Source organism: Pseudorca crassidens, chromosome 17, assembly GCF_039906515.1.
Source record: "Pseudorca crassidens isolate mPseCra1 chromosome 17, mPseCra1.hap1, whole genome shotgun sequence".
Classification (NCBI taxonomy): Eukaryota; Metazoa; Chordata; class Mammalia; order Artiodactyla; family Delphinidae; genus Pseudorca; species Pseudorca crassidens.
In genome coordinates this window covers 11,342,968-11,367,064 of record NC_090312.1, presented here as the reverse complement: position 1 = coordinate 11,367,064, position 24,097 = coordinate 11,342,968, and the positions used below count along the sequence as shown (strand labels likewise).

The 24,097-nt window shown below is 51.6% G+C and overlaps 1 protein-coding gene across 7 annotated transcripts in view; it reads right to left on the bottom strand.

The window, feature by feature from the left end:
• The window catches only part of CYRIB (CYFIP related Rac1 interactor B), a 153,203-nt gene extending 130,212 nt beyond the window's left edge, over nucleotides 1-22,991 (bottom strand). For 4 of the 7 annotated variants that reach the window (XM_067711268.1, XM_067711269.1, XM_067711273.1 and 1 more), the window contains exon 1: nucleotides 22,664-22,808. The gene's annotated coding sequence lies outside the window, so the exon portion shown is untranslated. Of the gene's footprint in view, nucleotides 1-22,663; nucleotides 22,809-22,932 lie in introns of those variants that run through there. The other 3 variants (XM_067711267.1, XM_067711272.1, XM_067711275.1) reach the window with 3 other exon arrangements.
• Between the last annotated feature and the right edge of the window lie 1,106 nt (nucleotides 22,992-24,097).

The window sequence follows — 24,097 nt, the reverse complement described above, 5'->3', positions numbered from 1 at the left end:
CTCGCCAGCCCCCAACCCCACCCAGTGAGGAGTCTAGATGGGCTCAGACAAGGGGGGAGAAGCAGAACTCATAAGCAGAAGCTGGAACGGGGTGGCGGGGGGGATGCTAATGTATGGCAGACCTGCTTGGAGTAAGAAAGGCAGGCATGGTGTGCGCAGCGGCATGGATGGACCTAGCGATAACCCTACTAAGTGAAGTAAGCCAGACAGACAAGTACCCTATGATGCTGCTTATGTGTGGAATCTAAAAGCAATGATACAGAAATAGACCCACAGACACAGAAAACAAACTTTTATGGTTACCAAAGGAGAAAGGGGGGGAGGGACAAATTAGGAGTTTGGGATTAACAGATACACACTGTTATATATAAAATAGATAACCAACAAGGACCTACTGTAGAGCACAGAACTATACTCAGTATTTTGTAATAACCTATGAGGGGAAAGAATCTGAAAAAGAATGTATGTATATGTATAACTGAATCACTTTGCTATACACCTGAAACCAACACAACATTGTAAATCAACTATACTTCAATTAAAAAATAATAATAATAATAAAAGAAGAAAGGCACGGTGAGTTAACCCTTCGATTCACCCAATGTCTCGACCTGAACTTTCTGCCTCATTATTTATACTACAAGTACCAACATCAGGTCTCATCCAATGCCAAAACCCCAAATTTTGACAACACCCAAAACAAACCTGGTGATAAGAGAAGGTAGGGTGGTTCAAGGGTCACAGATCCAGAACCCCAACAGACTGTTAATAATAATTCCTTGAGTTGTGGGGTTTACACTGGGGGTGGAGGGAGCCCTCGTGAATTGCTGGTGGGAATAAAAACTAGTGCAACCACTTTGGAAAGCAGTTTGGCAGCCTCTCAAAAGTTAAATATAGAAATCCACACAACCCAGGAAATTCCACTCCTAGGCACCTACCCAGGAGAAATGAAAACCCACGTTCACACAAAGGCTTGTACACGAATGCTCATAGCAGCGTTAGTCCCAATAGCCCCAAACTGGAAACAACACAGCTGTCCATCAACTGGTGAGTGGAGAAACGACGTGATATACCCATGCGACAGAATATTCTTCCACAGTAAAAAGGACAAAGTACTGACAACATGGGTGAACCTCAGTAACACTACGCTCAGTAAAAGAAGCCAGACACAGATCCCATATTCCACTTATATGAAATGTCCCAAAGGCAATTTTACATACAAATTTATAGAGACAAAAAGTAGATCAGTGGTTACCTGGGGCTTGAGGACAGAGATTATCCGTAAATGGACATGAAGGATCTCAGCGGGGTGATGAAAATATTCAAAAAACTATATTACGGCCATGGCTGCACCACTTGGTAAAGTGACTAAAAATCACTGAATTGTACACTTGAAATGGGTAGATTTTAGATACATAAAATATACCGTGCATTGGTTTCCTAGGGCTGCTGTAACAAATTACCACAAATTTAGTGGCTTAAAATAACACAGATGTATTGTCTTGTAATTCTGGAGATCAGAAATCCAGAACGGGTTTCACTGGGTTGAAGTCAAGGTGTCAGCAGGGTCAGGCTCCCTCCAGAGCTTCTACTAGGGGAGAACCTGTTCTCCCGTTCCTGGTGGCTGTGAGCATTCCTTGGTTTGTGGCCCCCTCCTCCAGCTTCAAAGAAAGCAGTGTTAGCAGCTTCAAATCTCTGATTCTGACCCTCTGTTTCCATCATCACACCTCCTTCTGTGACTCTGACCCTCCCATCTCCCTCTTCTAAGGCCCACCTGGATAATCCGGAATGATCTTCCCATCTCAAGATTCCTTAGGCACCTCAGTAAAGTCCCTTTTGCCACATAAGGTAATGTATTCACAGGTTATGGAGATTAGGACCTGGGCATCTTTGGAAGGACACTATTCTGTCTAACATACACCTCAATAAAGCTGTCATGGGACTTCCCTGGTGGTCCAGCAGGTAAGACTCCATGCTCCCAATGCAGGGGGCCTGGGTTCGATCCCTGGTCAAGGAACTAGATCCTGCATGCTGCAACTAAGAAGTCCACATGCCACTACTAAAGATCCTGCACGCCACAACTAAAGATCCTGCACGCCGCAACTAAGACCCAGCGCAACCAAAATAAATAAATAAATATTTTTTAAAAAATTAAAGCTGTCACAAAAACAAAAAACTAGCCAGTGCGGGATGTGGCCAGCATGTGGGACCCATGCAGGTGACCGCCTAGAACCCCCACCGCTGAAGAAGCCCTCCGGAGCCCTGTCCTAGGGCAGCACGTGCAGCGTAAATGAACTGAAAGGGTCCTCATTTTGGCCTCAAAACCCAGGAGGGAATGGGGCAAGAGAACAATTAAATCCTGGCAAGAAGACCCGGATAATTGGTCAAGTTCTAGATGAATGAGAGGATGAAAGGAGAGTGGGAGAAATGCCTTTAGTTTCCACTGACTTGACCCCCTGCCCTGGTCCTCCCCTCACTGTCAATTCTAAAGAAAAAGAGAACTTTCATGTCTGCACAGATCTGAGCGTCTTAGTGTTCTGAAATTTCCATCTCATTGATTATTTTAAAGGAACCTAAATTAAGTTAGTCCCCAGACGACCTCTGATTTTGGCAAGCACCTAAATCAATACGTAAGGAGCCACTCAGAGTTGCCACCTCAGCAGATACCTGGACCAGACCGTCCTTGTCAAGGTAATGGAGGAGAGCAACCAGGACCGGCCTCTGCTCCGTGGCAGCCTGATGCCTGCTCTCCCTTCACGCCTTATGGTAACCCTCCCAAGCTCACCTCTCTGCCTAATCCTTCAAAGTTATGGCCCTTCCCAGTGTATGAAAACAGTGTTTTCTTCTGTCTCTTCTGCTAGGCTATGTTCTGCCACATGCCTAGCACAGTGTAGGCACAAAGCAGGTATTCAGTAAACACTTGTAGATACATGTAGATGTATACAGTGTATATGCATGTTATATATATATATAAACATGTTTTTATCTGTAGCATACAGTTGGTATTCAAGGAAAGCTTGCTTTCATATATATATGCATGTTTTATACAGCAACAAGTATACGTATATAAGTATTTTTATACAGAGAACATAGGTATTCAGTGAATGATATATATGTGTATGTATATGTGTGTATGCGTATGTGTGTGTGTGTATATATGTGTAAGTGTGTATACATACACACACATATATATATGAATGAAGGAACAGGCAAAGAATAAGACATGGTTTAAAGGAAGAACAGGCTGAAGAGCTGAAATGCAAACTCCAGGACGGCAAACATTCCATCTCTTTGGTTCCGCATCCCTAAGCCCTAGCACAGTGCCTGCTGGCACTTAGCAGGTGCTCAATAAATACTGGTTGAAGGGATGAACGGCCAGAAAGCCCCAGATCGGCCAGGATTAGGGACTCTTGATCTCCACATCCCTGTGCCTTTGAGTGCGAACCTGACACACAGTAGGTGGCCCAATGTTTACGGAGCTGAACTGCAGCACACTGGATCTTCAAGGAATGGGATCAGGCTGGATGGTGTCTAGAGCACAAACAGGGAGGCACCCAGAGCAAGCTCACCTGTCTCACCATGTTCCCAAGGTCCCTGCTGGGGACGGGGCGCCTCATGCTGGCCTCAGTGGTACCTGTCAGTCAGGGTTACTGATTACAGACAGCAGAAAAGGAAAATCGGAATTTGATGAGACAATAAGGGGAAGCTCCCAGAATCACCAGGCAGGCTGGAGAACCAGGCTGGGATAAAGGGCCAGGGGAGATGGGCAGAGGGGAAATGTGGCCAAGGCTGTGCCCACAGGACCTCTGCTGAGGATACTCCTGACTCCGAGGAACCTCCAACTCACCTGCATTGCTGCTCCGCTCAACCCGGAATCTAAGCCACGTGGCCACGCGGAGGCCACACGCCACGGCCTGAGCAGCTGGACGTGGGAAGAAAGCATGTCTGGTCCACCTCAGCTCCCGTACCGGGGGGCAGAGCTCTGCTCCCCTCCAAGACCTTCATCCTGGGAGATCCCCCAAAGAGGGAGGTGGGTAGGATGCTGAGCACCCCAAAATATAGAAAATGCCCACAAGACACACCAACTCACTGAACTGTGCAATTAGGTCACTGCAGATCCACGAGCCCTGTCTCACCATAACTGGCCCACAGGGTGGACCGAGGGGCTCCCAGGGCGGCAGAAGTGAGAGGTCTCTGCCTGTCTACACAGCCCCGGAGCCAAGTGTGAACAAAGGAAGTGTTTCTTCATCTCTCACCCCAGAGAGCAAGCGTCAAGCAGAATTTCAAGCATCTGCTATTGCAAAACACCTAACGTAGTAGCAAAGGGTCATTTCCAGAAACATCCTCTCTCTCTACCCCATGAAGACGTTAGGCATCAGCTACACTCTGGATAACTTAATTGGCATTATCATTCATTTGTTCATTCACTCTGCAAACTGTTCCAAGATCCAGATGTGCCAGGCTCCCTGCTGGGTTCTAGGGTTACAAAGATGAATCAGTTGCCATCCCTGGCTTCCAGAAGTTCAGCTGGATGAAGGAGAGGATTAAAAAAAGAGCAAGCTCTGCTTTGGGGATGGCAACTGTAGTGCAGAGTTAGGGATTTGAATATGAGCTGCAGACCTTTTTTAGCAATTGCTGGGCATGACTCCATTCACACACACACACACACACACACACACACACACACACACACACACACAATGAGCTACCTCCTGAGTCAGCCATCACGGTACCGAGAACAAGGTCTGTATGTCCAAATCCGGATCCCATTAAAATAAAAGATACAAGGAGATAGGAGCCTATCATTAAAACAAAGAAGTGAATTCCTAATGATGGAATGTCGAGTACTCATTTATTCATTAAACAAATATTTCCCGAACACCCTCGGTATGCTCAATTTTAGGGGCAGAGAAGCAGGAGTGAACACAGGCAAAAATCACTGCCCTCTAAGGTCTGGTCACGAGACGGTGTTACAAAAAGGCGGTATCCCTTTGGTGAATGAATGAATGAATGAATCAATCAATCAATCAAAGGTAACATCAAGTGATCTCTTGCAGGTAATGTCGATGTAACTGAAGCTGCCTCAGGGCACCTGATCTGTTGGGGGGTGTGAGACCACACAATCCTTCACCCCCAGGTCACTCTACTAGCTACTGGGGATCTCCCTGCCTTCACTTGCACTTTCAACAGCTACAGTACGAAAGAGACAGAATGAACCTTTTCTGGCCATTGCTGGCTTCCTAATTAAAGTTTACTTAGGGTCTATAAACACAGACCCAAAAAAAGTGTTTAAGACAAGGCAGATGCAATGCGGGTAAGGACTAGCTAATAAAATCAGGGGAAAATGCTGGGAGTTTTCAACTATGACTGTGATTAAACAAAACTCGCGGAGAGGATGCTCTGAGGGCCAAGGCGCATGAGTGTGTGCAGGGCCTGAGTTTCCAGGGCAAAATGTAAACCATAACTTCCTGCGGAATTAATTGGTCCCCGGTGGGAGACCCACGCTGAGTTCCTCCGGACCCTGCACCTTTCCCTGCCCCCTGCTGCCACTAGGTTGTTACACAGCTCGTCAAGACTGCATCTAAAAAGCCTGTGGACTTGCAGGTTCGTTGGGGACAGCCTCTCGTAGATTAAAAGAGGCACCTGATGAAGCTCAGAAGCTGAGGCCGCCCCCTTCCAGAACATTCACTGTTATCAGGAGTTATCTCTGCCCCTAAAATTGAGCATACCGTGGGTGTTCGGTAAATATGTGTTTAATGAATAAATGAGTACTCGACCTTCCATCATTAGGAATCCATTTCTTTGTTTTAATGATAGGCTCCTATCTCCTTGTATCTTTTATTTTTTTAATTTTAACATCTTTATTGGAGTCTCCTTGTATCTTCCAATGACAGCTGCCCGCAAACTGCTCTTCCTCAGGCCAGGCAGGAACATGGGGTGTGGAAAAGGACCTCTCTCCTGAAATCTGGGTGCAGGTCTGGCCTGAATTTGAATGGGAATGGCAGAAATGGCCAGGAGCCCAAGGATCTCCCAAAAAGCCACGACTTCCCAGAGATCAAAGTGGGCAAACGAGGGGTGACACCCTGGGCCAGCTGTAACGAAACCCTAATGAACAAGTTTCCACAATTAAAGTCAACAGTGGGAGAGGAACCAGTGAGGCTCAGAAAACAGTCGATGTCTTTGATTAAGCGCTGATGAAATTCCCCGTCACTGCTTTGATCTGGCTCCCCCAGGAGTTTTGTTGGCTTTGCAATGTTTTCAAAGAAAATGATCTTGAAGATACATGATTCCCCAAAAGCCACTAAACAGACACTGGCCCTTCCGCCTCCTCCCCCGCTTCGGAGCACACAGCAGTTTCCCAGATGAGTCTTCAGTGTCAGACAACGGTAACCTCGGCCCTTTTTCTGTACAAGATGAGCTTTCTCGCCAGTGTTTGCTCTCTGCTGGTCCAACTCCTTCATCAGAGTCCCGGTTTACCAACGGCTTTCTGCATTTGTTTTTGTTTGTTTTTGTTTTTGCGGCACGTGGGCCTCTCACTGTTGTGGCCTCTCCCATTGCGGAGCACAGGCTCCGGACTCGCAGGCTCAGCGGCCACGGCTCACCGGCCCAGCCGCTCCGCGGCATGTGGGATCTTCCCGGACCGGGTCACGAACCCGTGTCCCCTGCATCAGCAGGCGGACTCTCAACCACTGCGCCACCAGGGAAGCCCGGCTTTCTGCATTTGAAACCAAAGCCCATCCCCTTGGGCTGGGACCAACCTCTCACAAAGCCAAGGCCCCGATAAACGTCGAAGTGCTCTTGGGAATCTGACTTCGTGTTAATACCAGAGCGAAGCCCATCCCGAGTCAACTCAACTCCACACCACCCTGGATTCTGAGCCATTCTGAGTATAAATGATCAACAGCGGGACTTCCTTCCCTTCTGGTCTAGTGGTTAAGACTCTGTGCTTGCAATGCAGGGGGCGCTGGTTCAATTCCTGGTCAGGGAACTAAGATCCCACGTGAAGCTCAGAAGCTGAGGCCGCCACCTTCCAGAACATTCACTGTTATCAGGATACTCGGTCTCCTCATCTGGTCACTGCACCAGACACTGGCTAAGGTCCCTTCCAATGACAGCTGCCCGCAAACTGCTCTCCCTCAGTCCAGGCAGGAGGAAGCCGTTGGTAAACCGGGACTCTGATAAAGGAGTTGGACCAGCAGAGAGCAAACACTGGCGAGAAAGCTCTTCTTGTACAGAAAAAGGGCCGAGGTTACCATTGTCTGACACTGAAGACTCATCTGGGAAACTGCTGTGTGCTCCGAAGAGCGGGGGGAGGCGGAAGGGCCAGTGTCTGCTTTCCTCCTTGCGGCGCATCCCCAAAAGAAAAAGGCGGCAGGCGGGTGGGGGACTTTGGGAGAGCAAATGCATGTAGCTCCTTGAACGCTGGCCTGCCTGCCAGCTTTTGCACACGCTGCCCTTTGTCTGAAATGCTGTTCCCGGCGCTAGCCCTCAAGATTCAGTTCAAACTGTCACCTTATCTATAAAGCCTGCCCTAGCCCCTTCAGGCAAAGTTCAGTTCAACATGTCCTGAATGCGTGAGCCTGGGCTGTGCTTGGCTGGATGCACAGAGAAGAGAAACTTCCCCATATCTGGCTGTTGACCCTCCCAGGCTAGTGTCTCCAAATAACTTCTTGCTTGCAACTTTTTAAAAAAAATTTTACTGTGCAATATTTCAGATGTACAAAAAAATACATAAAGAATAATAAAACCGCCTCTTCTGCCCACCACCAAGCTTAAGGAACAAAATATAGTGAATACAAGCAAAGTCCCCTGGGTACCCCACCCCAAAACTATCTGTCTCCCCAGTTCCCCAGAGGCAAGCACTGTCCTGAATGGGGTATTCTTACTGCCACGCATTTCTTTACGCTTTTACTACATATGACTGTACTCCTTAAACAATGTATATCACTGTTTGGCAAGCTGTAAATTTTGCATAACCATAACACTTTGCATATTAGTACAATGACTTGTTTTTATGTCCATCTCCTCCCACAGTCCGGGACCCTCTGTGAGCAATGATTCCCGCTAAGCTCTCTATATGGGCACCCAACCCAAACCCTGGCACGTAGCTCATGCTTGATGCTTGCTTGTTGAAAATGGTAAAAGGAGGGGGAGGGGAAGGAAGAGGGGGAGGGGAGAGAGGGGGGAGGAGGAAAAGGAAAAGAAGAAAACACTGAGGACAGGGTTTTTCCCCACGGGACCCAAAAAGGGAATGCGGGGAGGGATGCAGAAGGAGCCATCCGATTGCCTCCCAATCCCTGGAGTCTGAAGGCGTACAGAACCGAAGTAAGCCAGCCCAGAGCTGGCTGAAGGGGCAGAGCAGCATTTAATATGAGGACAGAACCCACAGTACTGTACTTGGCACACAGTAGGGGCTCTGGGCCTGCCTGGTGAACGAACCATCATTTCTGCAGATAAGAACATGGAGAGGCTGGAACAGAAAGTGTGATGGCCCAGAGAGGACCCAACCTGGGGACCCTCTGACGGACAGCAAAGGTCCTCTCTCACTGAGGACCAATGCACTCTTTCGTTCAACTCCAGCTCCCACAGCCGAAGCCGTGGGCTGCATTCTGATTTTCAACGACGGTACTAAATAACACAGCCCCAGGGGGCTTCCAGGAGCTCTGGAGGAGACAAATGAGAAAATGCTTAAACGTGCGAGGGCCGGAGAGATGGGAGGACAGTTCAGGTGGCCAGAGAGCAGGCTGATTTCCAGAGTACAAGGAATACCAGCCTTCAGAAAAAAGGAGGGATGAGGCCTCAGTAAATGCCCCTTCCATTCATTAGGTGTGTCTCCTGACTTCTGAATTTTCTGCCAGCCTGAAGTGCACCTGTAAGGAGGCCATCAAGTAGAGCTGAAGAAGAGCCAGGACCAAGACTGAGTCCCAACTCTGGCCCTCAGCAGCTGTGCAGCCTTAGGCAAATCACTCAACCTCTCTGGGCTTCAATTTTCTGAAAAAATTACACACTCATTCTACAAACACTCTTGGATCGAGGCCTGACCTGTGGACCTCAAAGAGTAAAAGGCCCAGTCCCAGGGCTCGGCGATGCTTAGTGGAAGAAGGCCACGGCATAAACACAAAGCACGCTACGGATATAAGGTACTGTTATTAGACTTTATTTTCTGTCATAGAAGCCCCTTGCTTTTTTCTCTTCCTTCCTTGTTTCTTCTTTTAAGGGTCATGATGTGGTGTGTGGTCAACGCGAAGTAGACCAGAGAGCCAGGAGGCTCATCTTTAATTTAGCGCCAACAATATTCAGCTGGGCTTACACTTGGCCAAGGCTTTTTTCCGGCACATCTATTCACAGAGGACTGTTCCTCGAGTTAGCTCTCAATGGTTCTCCAACGGAGCGCTTGTCCCAGGCTCTGACAGCGGCGAGGGGGACAGACAGGGAAGGAAGATGGGAGGGGAGAGCAGGGCAGACCTAGAACAGACGCCCCCACACACACACTGCCCAGACAGCAGCTACACCCCTCTGGGAGGACACGGGTAACTGAGCCCTCAGAGTATGGTCCTTAGGAGAGGGAGGCAGGGAGGTGACAGGCCTATCACACACCCAGCTTCCTCCTCCTGTAAGGATGCTTCATGATGCCCCCTCCACAGAGAAGCGAGGGGACGTGAAGCAACTCGCGGGGCTGGGCACCCACGGCAGAGGCAAGGCCTCGTGTCCAGCAGCGGCTCTCCCGAGCCTCCGCCCTCTCAGGAGCAGATGAAACCCACACCCTCAGGTAACAAAAACCTTGGAGTTTTCATGGGCTTCAGCCTCGCCCAAGGATGAAAGCTTTTACTAAACCCGCCTAACACCTGATGGGTCGCCCGCTAGGACTTGCTGAGCTGACCTGCATCTCCCGGCAGAGTGCAGGTGAGGATTAAATGAGATGATGGGCCCAGGCAGAAACTTAGCCCACCGTGTGTTCTGGTCCTTACCCTGGAAACGGCGAAGATGAGGGAGGGGAGTGACTCAGCTCTGTGGCCCAGGGCTCAGCTCAGCAAGTAGCTTCAGTCATTCGGCCAGAGCAGCACAACTGCCTGATTTACCTGTCACTTCCTCTGGAAGGTGCTTGGGAGCAGAGGGCCCAGATGCCGGGCCCAAAAGAGAACAGAGGAGGAAGAGAATGGAAAAAACAAGGGCTTTTCCGGACACTCAATAAATGGCTATTTGGAAATGATGCTAAAACGTGTCCCCGTTTCCTATGTGATCACAGAAACACATACACAAAAAATATGAATCTTGGGGTTTGAAGTGAATATTTTTTTATACCTTTTTTAAAATTTATTTTTGGCTGCATTGGGTCTTCGTTGCTACACACGGGCTTTCTCTAGTTGCAGAGAGCGGGGGCTACTCTTCGTTGCAGTGCATGGGCTTCTCATTGCAGTGGCTTCTCTTGTTGCGGAGCGCGGGCTCTAGGCGCGTAGTCTTCAGTAGTTGTGGCACGCAGGCTCAGTAGTTGTGGCTCGCGGGCTCTAGAGCACAGGCTCAGTAGTTGTGGCGCACGGGCTTCGTTGCTCCACAGCATGTGGGATCTTCCCGGACCAGGGCTCAAACCCGTGTCCCCTGCACTGGCAGGCGTATTCTTAACCACTGCGCCACCGGGGAAGTCCTTGAAGTGAACATTTTAAAACACTCCCATTTCAATTTTCCACCCAAAGCAGAAAATTAATTCACACGCTTCTTCCTCAAACCCACCTCTGGCACCTAGTTCCCAGGCACCTTTTTTGTGCCTCCCTTAAAAAAATGGCTGAGGAGTTATTTGAATCAGAACTGCTCCAAAATGAAGGCAATGACAGGTGAGCTACAGAACTTGAAAGAAAATGGCATTTTAAACACAACAGAGACTGTCTGGAGATTTACTATCCCCGTAACTGGCTGTAGCTCACCTCGGCGCCTTCCCCTGCTTGTGGACATAAGGATACATCTCTTCCACTCAGAACACACCAGGGCAGCTTCTCCTCCATTGGAACCAGAGTTCACTCTGCTTGCCACTTACAAAGACAATGCCACCCAAACAGAAAACAACCTTGCTATTGTTCACTGGTAGTTGACCCTCACCTTACCCTTCCCAGAAAATGATTTCCATATGACCACAGGAGAGTTCCTGGGATTGTGGTGTCTCTAGACACGGTGAGTCTAGAAAAGTCACATGACCTCCTCTGACCCCCACCCCCACCCCTGGGTTACCTCATTGATTATTTTACTACTATTAAATGGCAACAATAATGTCTTCTGCCTGGGTCTAGGTTGTCTGATCCAGGGTGGCTGTTATATTCAAGAACTACCAGCTATTCTTTTTCCAGTTGTCTTATATCCCTGTTAACAGGCCTGTTAGCACTGGAACCTCAGGAATGCCCGGGACTAAGCTTCAGGAGCTGGTCTGTTTTGTTATGCGTCGTGTAGGAAGGGATCTCCACTTTGGTTTTCTTGCTTTCCCTGGAAACAGCAGAGTTCTCAGTTTCTTAGAAGAAGAGACAGAAAAGAGGTTTTCTTCCCATAAAAGTGACATAGCCACCACATTACAGAAAATGCGTCAAAGAGAGAAAGGAAAAGAAATTCGTCCAGATTCTTATCTGCCTTCCACTACCTCTGACACCATTTTGGAGTGTATTTCCTTCCAGTCTTTTTTCCTATATATGACTGCTTTGCTCAGTTTCGCCCAGCCTCCCTGGGCCTTCACCTTGAGTGGCTACAGCAGAACTGATTCAGGTCTTTGGTTATGGTCAGACGCTTAGGTTATTTCCAACTTATTTTGTTATTGTCAAAAAAGCTGAGTTGAAGATCTCTGTGCAACATTTTGTCTAGATTTTTTATTGTTTCCTTGTGACAGCTTCCCAGAAGTGGGGTCACTGGGTCAAAGGTTACAAAGATCTTCATGGCTCTTGATATAAATTGCCATGATTGCCCAGAAGGGTTGATCAAGGACCCAGCTGGCCACCAGCAAGAAGATACAGGTGCCTTCCGAGGATGACACGGTTCACAGCAATCCTGGGGGGAGGGCGGGGCACCGGATGGGTTTTCTCTTGAGTGAGCTCTTAGAGAACATTCCAGTCTCTGCACATCAGCAGGTGCATCTCAGGTGCTCTTCAATCCCTGCTGTTGAGTGGCAGCTCCATAATGCGTAGGAGAATAAGCTCCAAGGTGGAATCAAATACTCCCTCCTGCCCCACTTAACAGATCGGGAACAAAAGATCAGGTTCCTTTTCTTTGGGTTTTAAATGTCCAAGGTCTCCAGACAAAGATCGGGTTAGCTGGAGAGAAGCATTTTCCAATCACATTCTCAGCCATGATCATGGGGGAGGGGGTCCCTGGGGGAATGGGTGGGGGACATTCAAAAGGTCACAGCTCACCTATTCCTCATTTACTGCCGAGAGGGAGAGGGCCAGGGTGAAGTCAGAAGTATGCAAATTCGTTTTTCTACACTTCCTCTGCATTTCACCACTGAAACTTTGAGAAACACCGCTTGGGGAAACAGACAGTTCCACTGCGGGTGTTGGGGTCAGGGGGAGGAGGGCCTCAGGGAGCTGGGGTCCTCTCTAAAGGCTGGAGTCCCCCATGGGCCCAGGAGGCCCTTTCAGATCAACTCCAGAATGGGGCATTCAACCACAGGCGTGAGGTTGTGATCAGAGACTGCTTTCATTCAAAAAACGGAGTCGGGCCTCACTAGGCCAGGAGAGGCTGTGTCCTTCCAGTCTACTAGGTCTCCCACACTGGAGCTGGACCCCCCAAAAGTCTCCAAAGTTAATCACACTCAAGCAGAAGAGACCCCTGAAATAACTGTACATACACGTGTAATATATGGCACGCCACTGGGTCAGGACAGCTACACGTTCTCAAGATGTCCTCAATGTATCACAACATACAATGGAACTGTATCTCACGCTCATTTAACTTAGCTGTATTCAGCTACACTCAAAGGGCCAAATGCTTTTTTTTTAATTTAAATAATAAAAGTGTACTTTGTCTCTTGTATTTAACTGAATTTCTGTCTGGATATTGTAATTGTCCTTTATCGTATACTGTACACTATGGCTTGTGCGATACATTTACACACACGTGTTACCGCACAGCATCACATACACAAAATCACGTGTGCACAAACGATCCTTCAGGGGCAAACTAGGAGACTGTCTGAATCGTTTTCACCATATGCAGTTCCGCCTGCTGAGCTGACTTCCGGACTTCACGATTGAGATGTGTCCCCTGTGTAAGGTTTCTTCTCCTTTGGTGCTTTTAGGTCTTGAGGGATGTGTCTCTCTGTCAGGAACTAGCAGAAAATCAGTTTCGGATTAGAACAGGAAACCAGACCTCCAAGGCTGGTGAGTGCTGGGGAGGCCACCATGGCTCGGCAACCCGCCTGCCACGGACAGGCTGTCTGGTCACGAGAACTCCTCGCTGGGCCACGAGCTGGCCGTGTGGTCCTTAGTAGGGCTTTCCCCTCCTCGGTCTGATCATTCTTTCAGTGAGTGACCTAGATGACTTTCAAGTTCCTGCGTGACTCTGGGCAACTCACATCACCTCTCTGGGCTTCCATGGGCTGTGTGAACAGGTTCCAACCTTGGATGAGAATCAGAGCTTCCCAAGCGGGATTCCTAGACGAGATTACACTGTGTTGAGATACTGACCTCCTCAGCACTTTGGGTGGGTGGCCCCAGGGTCAGTCATCTCCAGCCGAGAGATGCTTCCTCTTTTACTGCCCATTCCCCAACCCACACCTTATAAATTCTGTTTCCTGAGTGGGCTGTGGCCTGAAAAAGGCTGAGAAGGATGGGACTAGGTGATCTTCAATGTCCTTTCCATCTTATACCAACTGCCCCACCCTCAGCAGTTAGAAGCAGGTGGTACACAGGTAAAAGATTATGCTACGTGGGGTTCCTCTAACTGGGTGACAAGGACCAATGCGTCAGAATCATTTGAGTGCTTGCTAAAAATGTGGATTCTTGACCCTCCCACCCAGGAAGCTTAAACATACGCAAGTTATGGTCAGATAAAAGAAATACTGGGCAAGAGGAAACCCACACCTAGAATATTCTGGTAAATTCACACACTGAAAATGGATGGGGGAAACACTACAAGTCCAGCGATTCATCCTGTATCCACCTTATTTTCTCAAGTCTACAGTGACCAGTGCCCAAACACTGGGATTTTCCTGCCCAATTCAACCATCCACCCCAAAGCATGAACCCAGAGCACACTTCCTCCCCCCAAAACCTTGCCTTGTTGGGGGAGCATGCAGACAGAGTAATGCAGACGATGCATGTGCTACACGTCCCAACACCAAACACATCAAGAGGTGTATTAACAGCACCAGTCAGTTTCACACTGAATTTACCAAAAACCTCACCACTCAAATTAGCCCAAGTAATCTACTTACAAGAGTCATTTATAAATCCGGAACTTCCTGGGCTGACAAGTTCACAGTAGGTGGCTCTCGGCAGTGATGGTTGCCAAGGCGCCTATCATAATGAGATGCCCACTTAGAAAACCACCACCGTCTTCTAGCAACATCTAGCATCGTCCAGCAGCAGCCGTGTCTGCTCCTTGGTAGACAACTCTCTTCAGAGATTTTTCGAGTTATGTTTGAAGTACACTCAGAAGAGGTAGTAAAAACCATAGGTAGGTGTCGAAGCTGGTGTAGCACTTTGCATTCCAGCTCTGCTTTTTATTAGCCTCTAAGTGTTCTCTGTTTCCTCATCTGTAAGGTGGGGATAATATAACTTGCCTCACAGAGTTACTGTGAGGTAAGAAATACCATCTGCAAAGTACACATTGTCCATGCCCGATAAGGGAAAGTTATTACTATAATAAGGTAGACGAAAGAACCCCAAAAAAACCAAAATCACAAAAACCCGCAATGTGACATTTACAGGAGGCTTGTTATTAGGGAGGCCTTTGGCTGGGTCATAAATGCGACACAAAGTGTCAGATATGCTGTCTCGCTCCCCAACTCCCGCTGCCCTGCCCCCATCCCCTTCCATCACCCTGCCGCCCTGTCCTCTGGTGCCCGGTGACTCTCCCTACTGCCCTATCTCCAAACCTAGCTAGAGCACTTTTCCAATTCCTGAGGGACAGGACAGGCTTGGAGGGACTGGGCTTGGGTGAGCCCAAGGAAACAAATCCAAATTCTTCCTTCTTAAGCTGCTCAGGCCCTTAGGGACTTGTGTGGGGTGTCAGGGGTCACATAGTATTTATTCCCCCCAAGGACCCATCACCGGGCCCAGCACGTAGTAGGTACTCACTCAGCGTCTGTGGCTGAAGAGCAGGACGGACCTGCTCTCTCCACAATGCACTGAACACTTGATGGCTACGAAAGCGTGTTTCGAAAGGACTGTGAGATACCCCTCAGCTTTCGTCTGCAGCCTGCGGGACCTGAACGCCCGCACTGGCCGGTCTCCAGTGCCTCCAGAGCTTGGGGCGCTACACAAAACCAGAGTTCAGGGGAGCAGAGCAGACATTTTAGGGTTTCACTGGCTGAGTTTCACTTCCTGGCTGCTTTCTGTATTGTACTTCACCTCTGGTTTTGAGCAAAGCTGGGGCCAGGCCAGCACACAAACTGGCAGTAAAGGCCTCCCCTCCCCTGGGACTCCTCCCAGAGTCCCAGACCCTGAGGCTGAGGAGACAGGGGCCTCGAAGTACTGAGCACCTGTGAGAGGCCAGGCCCTACGCCAGGCCGACTGCACCGGTTTCCAACTTCAGAGCCACAACGAGCTGCAAAACAGGCACTGGGATGCCGGGGGAGGTTAGGCAAGCTGCAGAAGACGCCACAGTTAGGGAGTCATGTGTGAACCAGGAGGTCCCAGGTCCTAAGTTCCACGGTTCTTCTCCCTTTCAAAGGAGAACCCCAGGGGGGCCAACCCCAGCGTTCAGTTTTGCATAAAAGCACTGCAGCAATTTGCAATGACCTTCCAGACATACCTACCCTCCCTTCAAATCCATATCCCGCGTCACTGCCAGAAGGATACAGCCCTGGCCTGAAATCAGCACTGGACAAATCCGTCCCCACCCAGCGGTGACTATGTCTTCGTGGGGAGGGGGTGTCTTTTTGTTTTTGTTTTTTTTGCGGTACGTGGACCTCTCACTGTTGTGGCCTCTCCCGTTGTGGAGCACAGGCTCCGGACGCGCAGGCTCGGCGGCCATGGTTCACGGGCCCAGCGGCTCCGCGGCATGTGGGATCTTCCCAGACCGGGGCACGAACCCGTGTCCCCTGCATCGGCAGGTGGACTCTCAACCACTGCGCCACCAGGGAAGCCGGGGGGTGTCTTTTTGGAGTGTTTCTACAAAGGGGCTGGGTTAGCAACTAGAGCACACATTACCTCATTCAGTCCTCCAGGCAATCCAGAGAGGCAGGTGTTATTAGCCCAGCTCTGGCCGAGATGGTTCTGGCTCAGCAAGGCCCTGCGATTCGCCCAAGGTTACACAGCTACTGAGTGGTAGCGCCAGGACGCCTCCGGCTCCACAGTCCGACAGTATCTGCTGAGTGGGCACTGGGGTAACACTCCACAGAGCCCCCAGCCGCCGGACAGAGCCGGTCCCAGGAGACTCCACGAAGCGAATGAGTCAAGGATGGAGCTGTTCTTCCTCCTGCTGCCCAGGCCTCTTCCCACCCTCAGCCCCTCCACACGGCTGCACCGCTGCCCTCCCCCGCTCACATGAGGGTGCTGACTGGGGTAAGGGAGAGGAGGCCAGGAGCCTGGCGGGGTGCACGGCTTCAAAGCCATCACTTTTCCCGCGTCGGGCCTTCTTGTTCACTGTGGGTTTAAGGGCTCGGTCCCCTGCCAAAGGAAGGTCAGGGGCAGAGGTACCTTCTGCGCTGGGGACGTCCAGCCCCCAGCATCTCCTTGGCCTCAGAGCCTTGCACTAAGGCGGCCCCGAGGCGCTCGCAGAAAGACACTCTGGAGCCGTGTGATAAGCTCGGTTTGGGAGCCAGAAGACCTGGGTTCCGGTCCTGACTTTGCCTCTTGGGCAAAATGCTTCCCCCTCTGGATCCCAGTTCCCTCATCTGTTCAGTTAAGAGTACGGGACGGGGCTTCCCTGGTGGCGCAGTGGCTGGGAGTCCACCTGCCGATGCAGGGGACACGGATTCGTGCCCCAGTCCGGGAGGATCCCACATGCCGCGGAGCGCCTGGGCCCGTGAGCCATGGCCGCTGAGCCTGCGCGTCCGGAGCCTGTGCTCCGCGACGGGAGAGGCCACAGCAGTGAGAGGCCCGCGTACCGCAAAAAAAAAAAAAAAAAAAAAAAAAGAGTACGGGACGCCTGAAACCTGAAACTCTGAGCAAGAGGCTCCTGTCCAGTCCTTCCAGCCCTTATCACGGGTGAAGGCCTGGCACACTCTCCCTGCTTCCCTCCCTTCCCTCCCTCTCCCACCCCACCTGGACTGCCCAGAGCACCCGGGCCCTGCTGGGCTATGGAGCACCTCTGGGTGGGTGCAGGGAGCTCTTCTCCACTCTCCCTTCAGTTCCCACCATCTTCGTACCGTGCGATTTGGGGCATGTCTGTCTCCTCTGCTAACTAAGCCATCGGCTCCCAGGAGCCTCCGGGACTCTATTCTGATCCACAACCTCAGTGCCAGCTGGGGTCCCAAATGAATGCGGCAGGTGGGGACCTCCAAGCTCTCCCTACTCAAAGTGTGGTCCACAACCCAGAGCATCACATGGGGAGGTGTTAGAAATGCAGGCCTTCCGCCCACCCCAGCCTGTGACTCAGAATCTGCAAGGGAATCCCCAAGGGATCCGGGGGCACACACCAGTTTGGGAAGTGTTGCAAGGTGTCCCCTGGTTCTGACATGCCCTATCCCACATGCCTCGATTTGACCACCCAGCTGCCTCTCGACTTGTGGGCCTCAGTAGGGCTCACTAAAATGTAGCCTGTCATTAAGCAAAAAACATTCACCTTAGGAACCTTCTAGAAGCCTGCCACTGACTCTCAGATTCTAGAAGCAGCATCTGAAATGTACAGCCCCCCCAGGGGGACTCCTGGCATGTGTGACCCACTGGCTCTCTGAGTCTCAAGGAAGCCCAGGCAGCTTCAAAATGTTCAGAGCTCTCCCCCTCAGTGCTGTGGCTCTGACTACCCTCGTGTTCCCCATCCATCAGCCCCCATAAATGGATGACTGCCAACAGCCAACAGCAGAGACAAACAGACCCGCAGGCCACCTGCCCCTTGCGGGCCCTGCGTCCACTACTCTTGACGTTTATTCAACTTGGAAGGGAAAGGAACCCTTCCAAAACATGCTTTCAGTTTTTTTTTTTAATAAACCCTGCGATTCCTCTAATGGCTTCAGATTATCTTAAATATTTATAAAAATCATTCTCAGCATCACTTCTTTAAACAAATCTCCTCGTCAGCTTCGATTATTTATGTATTTATGAACATGATGTCTCCTTCCCTCGGAGCAGATGGCAGCTAGTAAGTCTCTGGAAAGGAGAGGGAAAAAAATCAACGGGACAAAACGTAAACTCGGTGACTCCCCAGTTTACTCTCCTTGACAAGCTCTGGTACAAGGATCTCTCCATTCACAGTGGAAGCACCATACTGTGGCCAGTCAACAAGTGGTTTGGAAAAGCATGGAGACTTGAACTTGAATCTAGGATGAAGCTGTCACCCAAGGGCTTGATCCGCAGTGGGAACTGGAGCCCCGTTAACGGAGGGACAGGACGATGGGACTGGGGCCAGGACAGAAAGAGCCCAGGGGTGGCAGGAAAGTAACTGACATTTGCTGGGCACCGTCTATGTGCCATACACTGTGCTGGGAGGCTCCCCAGACCACCTCTGTGTTGACCTTCACAACAGCCTTTCCAGGCAGCAAACATTATTCTTCATTTGAAAGATGAGGAAGGCCCAGAGAGAGGAAGCCACGGAGCTCGTAGGCAGCACAACCAGGATGGAAACCCAGCCAGTCTGGCCCCCAGACCCACACCCATGCTGCCTCTGAAGCCAAAAAGGATGAGAGGAAAATACAGATGCTGTTAACCTCATGCATCCTTGGCTACAAAGCTATTATCTTCCCTTCAACCTGGTGAGGCCAATCACCCCTTTTAAGACCATCGAAGACTTAACTCCCAAAGTTCTACCCACACAACAGAACTCTGTCTATTTGACAATCTGGGGGGATCAAGTCTTGGGTGATATCTGGAAGGAGTGGATACGAAGTTTATGAGAAGATATGAAATGAGTGTCATAGGTACATAAAGAGCTCACTTTATGAGAGAGAGGAAAAAAGACCTTTTACCCTCAGGGATGGATGAAAAACAGGATCATCATGATTCTTTCTTCATCAGGCCTTTATCAAGTGTCCCAGACAGGGAAGGAGAAAAAGAATAAAATCAACACTTCCCCCCACCCTTCCTCAATTTACTTCTATCCAGAAGCTCCAATTCAAGTTAAAAAAGGGACATGGGGCTTCCCTGGTGGCGCAGTGGTTGGGAGTCCACCTGTCGATGCAGGGGACGCGGGTTCGTGCCCCAGTCCGGGAAGATCCCACATGCCGTGGAGCGGCTGGGCCCATGCGCCATGGCCGCTGAGCCTGCGCGTCCGGAGCCTGTGCTCCGCGACGGGAGAGGCCACAACAGTGAGAGGCCCGCGTACCGCAAAAAAAAAAAAAAAAAGGGACATGGCTCTGGCCCTTGAGACGCTTATGCTCTCTCTAGTTGAGGACACAGGGATCACTACTGCTGCTGCTGTTGATAATAATAAACATTGACGATTATGGCCATTTAACGGGGGCCTGTGCTGAAAGCATCACTCACATGACCGCAATGAGCAAAACCATCCCCCCGACAGATCGTCCCATTTTACAAATGAGAACACTGAGGCTCTGAGAGGTGAAGGAACTTTGTGACATGCACACAGGCAGTAAGAGGGGGCAATGAGGTGTGACTGTGGATCCTGTCCTCATGTTCAGGAGTCCTGTGAACTGGATGGAATGGGGCAGGGATGATTTTGCCCATTTATACATGAGGAAAAGAAAGTTCTAAGAAGGCCATGACCTCTCTAAGGCTTCAGGCCAGGGCATAGCTAAAGTGGACTGATTTTAAATCTGATGTTTCGCTGACACAACACTATGGCCACAATGCTTGCTGGAAGATGGTTTCTCTGGAGAGAGAGAAACCGCTTTGGCGGCCAAGTCCCAGACCTCCAAAGCCACAGGACAGTGGTCTCTTCCATCAGGGAGATGATGGGCCTAAGGCCACAACCTCCTGGCACTGGTGCCCCTCAGGAGTCCCTCCCGTCATGGGCTCTGGGTGCTGAAGCAGGAACTGACAGAGACTGGGATTCCACAATGGGGAACCAAGACACACTTGGGAGGAATGGCCAGAGAACAAGTGCAAAAGGTCACCTACAGGCCAGTGCGCTGACCTTGAGGTAGAGACAGACTGTACCTCCACAAAGAGCAAACCATCCCTCTTTTGTTCATTCTGTCAAAAAAAAAAAAAAAAAAAACATGTACTGAGTATCCAGCATATGCCAGACAGCCTGCCAGGTGCCAGGGGAAACACAAAGGCCCTTCAGAAGGGAGCACAGTGCACCGGGAAGCGGGAGAGCTCTGCAGTAGGAAGTCTAGAGGAAGGACCTTGAATCTGCTGCTTAATTGGCTGAGGGTCTTGGGCCAAGTCCTGCACTTTCTCTAAGTCGCAAGATGAGAATAAAATCTCTACTTCATAGGTAACTATGGCCACTCTATGCCTTAAAAATGAATCCGCGCATATGCTGAAACCGCAGCCGGCCACACAGAGGTGCCTGCTTCTGCCTCTTAAAATGATAGCAGCACTCAGGCTCATCTCCTGCCCTCCAGCTGTGAGAGAAAAAAACCAAAAAAAAGCACAGCTAAGGATCCTAAGAGAAGTGCACACAGGCCTTTGAGAGCTGAGAAAGGAGAAAAGGAATGGCTGTCAGAGAAAGCAAAATTACCTGAAAATCTCCCCAAGTGACCTGCGGAAATGCATAGTGAGCCTTTATACGAAGGCCATTTCCAAGTACCCCTGAGGGTGAATCCACCCTGGGCTCCTTCAGCACACACGCTCTGCCCCTCCCTATGCCTAAAGTTTAGCAAGGATCCAGATAATGCAAATTACAACGTGCCTCCCCAGGAAGAAAACTCAAGCCAGCTGACCACTTCTGCACGCCCCACCTAGGAGAAAACCCACCTCTCCCTAGCTTCCTCCTGTTTACAGGAACCCCAATGCCTGGGAAATCAGCCCAGCTGTCAGCCCTGGCAGCCCGCCCCGGCGGCCAGTCATCTGGCGGTGGCAATCAAAATGAGGCTTCCTTTTCATTTCCACTAAATGCAATCTTCCAAGAATAGGAGAGGCTCAAAGTCAGAGTTTAAGCTCCTTTTCATAAGAAGTCAATATTTTCACAAGCTAATCCTCCTTGGGAAGGGGGTGGATTACATATATCCCAGGTGGCAAAATGTGGCTCTCTGGGGACCATGGAATGGATGTCACAGGGCAAGGAAGCCAAAATGTGGGACCACACCCAGCCACTCACTTCTGAAAATTCACCACCCACCTATTCATTTCACAGGTATCTATGGAGCACCTCCCATGTGCCCCAGGCCCCCCTTCTAGGCGGTGGGGATGCAGAAATTAAAGGTGACTGACAATGACACGTCCAATCACTGCGCCCTCTCCAGGCCAGGAAATACACGCTCCTCTTCTCGAGGCCCAACTCAAAGCAGCCCATTTTAGAGACAGGCGCCTAAGACTCAGAGAGGGCAAGCGATTTGCCCAAGGTCACACAGCTATTAAGTGGCAGAGCAAGGAATTAAACCTAGGTGCAAAGTCCTCGTGACACTCCCCGGCGGGGCCTCCTTCCCACTCAACCCCTCCCCCTCTGGCTCCATTTCTGCGGCAGGGGGAGGATCAAAGACCGCCGCCGGGGGCTCCAGTAAGGGAAGTCCTCGGTTCCTCTTTCCTTCCACCCCCGACACAGGACACACAAGGTTCCATACCCACGGGGTGTGTACACAACCCCAGGGAAGCCGTGCAGGCTGCAGGGGCATCCACTCGTTAACACTGAACTTACATTTTTAAAAAAATGGAAAAAAAATACGACGAAAAGATAAAGGGCAAAGAGGAAGTGCTCTTTAAACAGAGGCGGGTGGTTACCCCACGAGGAAGTCTTGAAGCCAAGGGAGATTCTGTTCACCCCCTCCAGTTCCTCAATTCTAAGAGACTGGCCTTCCAAGCCCCCAGTCGAAGTTAGCTGGGGGGTTGGGGGGTGCACGGCGCCCGGGGTCAGACCCTGCGCCCGCACCTGGCTAGCAGGAGGGGTCTGCGGGGGAGCGGCCACGCCGGGCACCCCTCCCTCCGGGCGCAGCCGCGCGCTCCCCACAGCTGGGCGGACCCGGGCGGCGGCCCCTCGGCGTGCGCCCCTCGCGCCCTCCAGCCCCCTCCCCCCCGAGGCGCATCCTCGGGGCGCCCCACGCGCCGGGGACTCCCACCGCTGCGGCGCCCCCTCTCCAACCGCAGGGCGCCCGGCGCGGCCCGGATCGCACTCCCACCTCTCCCTGCACCCATCGCGCGCGCGCCCCGCACCCCACGCCCTCCCCGGTGGCAGATCGGCTCCCAGGGCGCGCGCAAGCGAGCCGGGCGGCCCGGGCGACGGCGCCGGAGGAGCCCCGGGCACGTACCTGGCGGCCCGGGCGAGCGGCGAGGGGAGCGCAGCCGCCGGCGCTGGAGCGCAGGAGCCTCGGAGCCTCGGAGCCTCGGGTGCCGCCGCCGCCGCCGCCGCCGCTGCTTCCGGGTTGGCGGGTCTCACGTCACCGCCACAGGTTTGCGAGCGGCCCCCGCCGCGGCGGCCCAGCAGCAGCAGCAGCAGCAACAGCCCCGGCGACTGCCAGGCGAGAAATAACTATAAAAGGAAGAGACGCATCGAGGAGGAAGAGGAAACGCCGTTTACCTTCGAGAAGCCGCGCCGCCGGCGCTCTCACAAAAGGAGGACGCCCGCCGAAGCCGCCTCCCCCCGCGCCCAGTCCCCGCCGCATCGCGGGGCCCGGCGTCAGCGCGCGCGGCGCCCCGGGACCGCCCCGCGCCGGCCCCCGCCCCACAACCCGGGGTACGGGGCGCGGGTGACCTTGGGCAAGTCGCGGCAGGCGGGCGAGCGGCCTCCCGGGGGCGCGCTGGGGGGCTCGGCGCCCTCCCGGTGGCGTAGACGAGGGAACTCCAGCTCAGCGAGGCGCGGGGATGGTCCGAGGGCACAGCCCGTCGGGCCCTCAGCTCCCCCGACCTTCAGGCCGGCCGGGTTCCCAGCCCTGGGTCCGCTTCCCCCTCACCTGTGCGTGGGGAAGGATGCTGATCCCTGCCCCGCCCCCCTGGCGGGGGAGGCGTGGACAGCTTGTGCGTTCAAAACATCCATTCGGCCCTCGACAGATTTTCGCTGAGGGCCTACCAAGTGCCAGGGCCGTCCTAGGTCCCCGAGAGGCAGCTGGGAATCCAAACAACATCCCTGCCGCGGGTGGGGGGCGGGGGTGGGGAGCGGGGGTGACAGGCAATAAACAAGCATCCGATGTGTCTGGTGGTGCTAATGCTACAGAAGGAAAGATACCGCGGGGGCGGGGAGGGGGGGTTGGGAGCATCTGTGCTACCCTACGAGGCTCTCCAAGGACTTCCAGCACTGAAATTCCCAGACAAAATGCCCCTCAGTAGAACTCTCGTTTCCGGTATTGTAAGAAACCTCATCTTTCCCCTCGTCTGTAATGGCAAAGAGTGCATTTCTCTCCATGTAGCAAGACATGCCTAGGAAACTGAAATGCTTCTTTCCTCCCTCTGCCTTGCTCCCCCAGCCCTCAAAGGCATCCAGCACTGTCTTGAAATTCAGCCAAATTTCTTAGGAATATAGACAATGTTCTTTAAAGTATTTCCTCTGACCTCCAGCAGGACATCAAGAATCACCTCAGAAGCTTCCATGGTCTTTCCACCCTCCACCTCTCCTGGATGTGTTGCCGGGAAAGGGGATGTGGTGACCAGTCACCAAATAATATTGAGTGCTGACTTACCTGATTATGACCTGTTTGTTTCTTTAGCGAGCCCTTCTAAAGCCCTGTGCTAGGAGCTGGGGGCACTGA